Source organism: Otolemur garnettii, unplaced genomic scaffold, assembly GCF_000181295.1.
Source record: "Otolemur garnettii isolate 467f Iridium unplaced genomic scaffold, OtoGar3 scaffold00077, whole genome shotgun sequence".
Taxonomy (NCBI): domain Eukaryota; kingdom Metazoa; phylum Chordata; class Mammalia; order Primates; family Galagidae; genus Otolemur; species Otolemur garnettii.
In genome coordinates this window covers 1,069,947-1,075,398 of record NW_003852472.1, presented here as the reverse complement: position 1 = coordinate 1,075,398, position 5,452 = coordinate 1,069,947, and the positions used below count along the sequence as shown (strand labels likewise).

The window sequence follows — 5,452 nt, the reverse complement described above, 5'->3', positions numbered from 1 at the left end:
ATGGCCAGATTTGCAGTCCTGCTCCCTGAGGTGAAAGGCACGCTCACTATCAGATACCCCATGAAAAGATGCTCAGGCCTAGAGTGCCACCAGAGGGCAGAAAAGCCCCACCCAGGCCACTGAGGCCCCGGAGTCCAGCCACCAGGTACCTAATCCACCCTCCCTGAGAAGAACTAGCACCCAAGGAGCACAGTCTACCCTTCAGAAGACACCAGTGCCCCAGAGGCTGACAGGCCTGGTGCCAGGGTTTGGCCCCACCTACCATGGAAGCTACTTAACCTCTCTAAGGCAGTTTTCTTACACACAAAATGGGCATCAGCAAACCTATCCCTGACGTTGGCGTGTGAATAAAGCAACATGTGGATATATAGTGGCCAGTACAACATCTGACACTCAGTAGTAAGGTCACTACCTGTCTTAGTTTGGTTTCAGGACTGAGGGGTTTCCCAGGACATGGGACTTTCAGTGCTAAAATCACTAGAGTCTAGGGGCAAGGAAGGACAGTTGGTCACACCCTAGGAGCGGACACTTTTTCCTCAATCCTTTGAGTGGTGATTGATACTAAAAGTACTAAAACAGCAAAACTTTTCACAAATATCCCATAATTTTGAGTTTCTCACTGAATAGGGAGTCAATGGTTTTTCCATAATAGTCCTGCGGTTTAGATAACAAGACAATAGATCCACCAATGGAGATGAAAACAAAGATGGAAACACATACTTTGGAAGTGTTTGTCACTTCCTTACAAAGAAGAATATACACTTAACCATGCAACTGAGCACTCTCCCTCCTAGATGTTTACCCTAGAGAGACGAAAGTACATGTCTACAGAAAGACCTGCATGTGAATACATATAGCAGCTTTATTCATAATTGCCAAACACTGGAAGAAATCCATATGACCATCAAATTGTGATCTGTCCTTGCAGTGAAATACTACTCAGCAGTCAAAGGAAGAAACTGTCAATTCTTGCAACATCATGGATAAATCTCAGAAGCTTTTGGGTGAGTGAAATTCGATCTAAAAGGCTACACAGCCGAGTGCAATGGCTCATGCCTGTAATCCTAGCACTCTGGGAGGCCAAGGCGGGTGGATTGCTTGAGCTCACGAGATCAAGACCAGCCTGAGCAAGAGCAAGACCCTGTCTCTAAAAAATATCCAGACGTGGTAGGCGCCTGTAGTCCCAGCTACTTGGGAGGCCGAGGTAAGAGACTTGCTTAAGTCCAGGAGTTTAAGGTCACTGTGAGCTATGACACCATAGCACTCTACTGAGGGCAACAAAGTGAGACTCTGTCTCAAAAAAATAAAATAAAATAAAAGCCTACACAAAACCTGTCTGGGCATGGTGGCTCATGCCTGTAATCTCAGCACTTTGGAAAGCTGAGGCAGGAGGCTCACTTGAGGTCAGGAGTTTGACACCAGCCTGGGCAATATAGTGAGATCCCTATCACTACAAAAACATTTTTTTTTTTAATTTGCCAGAAATGGTGGCAGGCATCTGTAGTCTCAGTTATTTGGAAAACTGAGCCAGCAGGATCACTTGAGCCCAGAAGATTTTTTTTTTTTTGAGCCCAGAAGATTTTGAGGTTGCTGTGAGTTATGCTGATGCCACTGTGCTGTAGCCTGGGCAACAGACCAAGGCCCTATCTCAAAATAAAAATAAAACAATAAAAGGACCACAAAGAAAGATGGAAAGTTTATATCTTTTGTATTTACCTGGATGGATTTGGAGAATCCAAATGGAAAAGCAATCATCTAATGCACTCAGTACAAAACTAGTAGATGAACTACACACTCACAGAGAGAAAAACAAAATTAAATTCACAAAGGGGGGGAAGGGGAGGGAGAGAGGGGGTTTGGTGAGCTGTCTCCTAACAGGTACAATGTAGGGGAGTATGGCACACCTCCTGGGTGAAGAACTCAACTACAATTTGGACTTTACCTAACAAATACAAAGTAACCTAATCATATATGCCCTTATATTACTCTCAAATAAAAAAAATAAAAAGCTATAACCTGAATAATTCCATTTACTTGACATTCTGGAAAAGCCAAAATGATAGGGACAGAAAATAGATCAGCAATGGCCAAGACTAGGAGGAGGGGATTGACTCCAGAGGGCCCTAGGGAGCTTATTTGGGTAATGGGAATGTTCTAGATCCAGATTGTGGTTACATGACCATATATGTTACTCAAACTCATTGAACCACATAGAAGTTCAGACAATTAAGTTTGTGAACTCATCCTAGAAAAAGTGCTACATATCTCATTGCTGAATATCACTACAGTCAGCAGAAGGCCGAGGGGAGTAGTTCAAAGGTGATGCAGTGATACTTAGCAATGAAGTATGTAGCACTTTTTCGAGGGTGACTTCATGAACTTAATTGTCAAGTCTCATACAACAACAGCACCAGTGGTCATTCCAGAAAAAGAGTTCCAAAAGAGCTTTGATCTGGGAGGCCAAGGTGGGAGAATTGCTTGAGATCAGGAGGTTGAGACCAGCCTGAGCAAAGTGAGACCCCCATCTCTTCAAGCAAAAGAAAAAATTAGAGCCTTACCTTTCATGCCAGGATCTTTCCACCTTGGATGTTACCAAGTTGATGCCACTTTCCCATGAAGTTATCGGCAAACAAGCCACAAATAATTGGTCATGTAGCTCCTGGGAAATCCACAGTTGTCAAAGCTATTTCTGGAGTTCACACTGTCAGATTCAAAAATGAATTAGAAAGAAATATTACAATCAAGCTTGGGTATGACAATGCTAACATTTATAAACATGATGACTTAAGTTGTTCTCAGCCATAATGTTACAGATCTCGTAGGAGCAGTACACCTGATGAGTTTCCTCCAGATATTCCAGTGGCCCAAGGGAACTTCAAATTTGGCAGACATGTTTCCTTTGTTGACTGTCCTGGCCATGATATTTTGATGACTACTATGCCGGATGGTGCAAAACTGATGAATGTAGCTCTTTTGTTGATAGCTGGGAATTTTGCCCTCAACCTCAAATTCCTGAACATGTGGCTGCCATAGAGCTTATGAAACTGGAGCATATTTTGATTCTACAAAATAAAATTGATTTGGTAAAAGAAAATCAGGCTAAAGAGCAAGATGACCAGATCCTTGCATGTGTACAAGGTATAGTAGCAGAAGGAGCTCCCAATATTCCAGTTTCTCTCAGCTGAACTACAATATTGAAATTTTCAGTGATTACATGGTAAAGAAAATTCTAATGCCCCTGACAGACTTTACTTCAGAACCCTGACATTGTTATTTTATATATATATGTGTGTATATATATATATACACACACACACAATGCCCAGCTATTTTTAGAGATGGAGTCTCTAAGTATGTGTGTGTGGTGTGTGTATATATATACTTTTTTTTTTGAGACAGTCTCACTTTTTTACCCAGGCTAGAGTGCCTTGGGTGTTAGCCTTACTCACAGCAACCTCCAGCTCCAGGATTCAAGTGATCCTCCTACCTCAGCCTCCTGTGGAGCTGGGACTACAGGGGCCCACCACAACACTTGACTAATTTTTTCTGTTTTTTATAAAGATGAGGTCTCACTTTGGTCTTAAATTCCTGAGCTCAAGGGATTCTTCTGCTTCAACCTCTCAGAGTGCTAGGATTACAGGCATGAGTCACCATCCGCCTGTTATTAGATCTTTTGGCATCAACAAACCCGGCTGTGAAGTTGATGGCTTGAAGGGGGAGGTAGCTGGTGGTAGCATTCTAAAAGGAGTATTAAAGGGGGGGCAGGAGATAGAAGTCAGACCTAGTATTATTTCCAAAGATAGTGAAGGGAAACTAATGTGTAAACCAATCTCTTCCAAAATTCTATCACTTTATGGACCAGACGCAGTGGCTCACATCTGTAATCCCAGCACTCTGGGAGGTCAAGGCTGGTGGATTGCTTGAGCTCAAGAGTTCTAGACCAGCCTGAGCAAGAGTGAGACCTCATCTCTAAAATTAGCTGAGTGTTGTGACGCCTGTAGTCCCAGCTACTCAGGAGTCTGAGGTAAGACTATCACTTGAGCTCAAGAGTTTGAGGTTGCTGTGAGCTATGACATCAGAGTACTCAACCGGGGGTGACAAAGTGAGACTCTGTCTCAAGAAAAAAAGAATTGTATCACTTTTTCCGGAGCATAATGACCTTCAGTGTGCCACTCCAGGGGATCCCAGTGTGTTCCAGGAGTTGGAACAAAAAAATGACCCCATTTTGGGTGGCGCCTGTGGCTCAAGGAGTAGAGGTGGCAGGTTCAAACCCAGGCTCCGCATACTGGAGGTGGCGGGTTCAAACCCAGGCTCGGCTGAAAAAAACTGCAGGAAAAAAAAAAAATGATCCCATTTTATGGCAGGCTGACAGAATGATGGAGCGGGTACTTGGTGCAGTTGGAATTTCATCTGAAATCTTCACAGAATTGGAAATTTCCTGTTTCCTACTTCTAGGCGTACACACTAAAGGAGACAAGAAGGCAGCAAAGGTACAAAAGCTGTCTGAGAATGAAGTGGTCTTAGTGAACATAGGATCTCTGTTGACAGGAAGGAGAGTTAGTGCTGTCAAAACTGTCTGACAATGCTATGTGCGCAGAAGTAGGAGAAAAAATTACACTCAGCCAAACAATAGAGAAACACTGGCATTTAATTCTTCAGATAAGAAGAGGAGTGACAATCTCGCCACCAGTAGATGATGACCAAAGAATCCCAGTTACATAATAGATTTGGATGGAGTCGGAATTTCTCTTAACGTAGGGGTGTATTTTCAAAGCAATATTAGGGAATTGGTTTCACAGCTCATTACCTTAGTAGGTAGCTAGCCATATGGTTATTCTCATTTATGGATGATGAAAATTTAACCTCTTGTACTAAAACAGGGTCTATAATAAATGTAAAAATTGGCATAATGTTGGACTGAATCTACATTTTAGCAGAAGTTACGCATTCTCAAATAATGTCTAATTTATAATGTTTTTAAATTTATTTTTCTTACTTACACGTGTGTATATTAGGTTTCCACTTTTGCCGTCACAGAATTAAAAAGGCTAAATTTAATGACAAGAACAATATTTAACATAAGGACTGAGAACAAAGACCTCATCAAGAACGAATGAAGATAAATACATTCAGAAAAGAAATCAGACAATTGCTGCAACAAAATATTAAGCAGTAATAATAGTAATAATGCAAAGAAAGTAGCATTCACATTGTCAGATGGAAGTGTGTCTATTATAGAATACTTTGATCAGTTAACTTCTTCTTCTTTTGTTTTTTCCAAAGTCTCAAAAAAATAGACAACTAATAGTTATAAATGAAAGTAACAGATAATTTCAAAAAAACAGATCATGCAAAATCTTATAGATGATAGAAAAAAATACTTCAAAATCATTCTACTTAATCTGGATACCCCTGATTAATTTATAATGTTGGCTCGGCGCCTGTGGCTCAA

At 41.4% G+C, this 5,452-nt stretch overlaps 1 pseudogene; it reads left to right on the top strand.

Moving 5' to 3' along the window:
- Positions 1 to 4,722, top strand: LOC100958511 (annotated as a pseudogene).
- Positions 4,723 to 5,452: the final 730 nt, after the last annotated feature.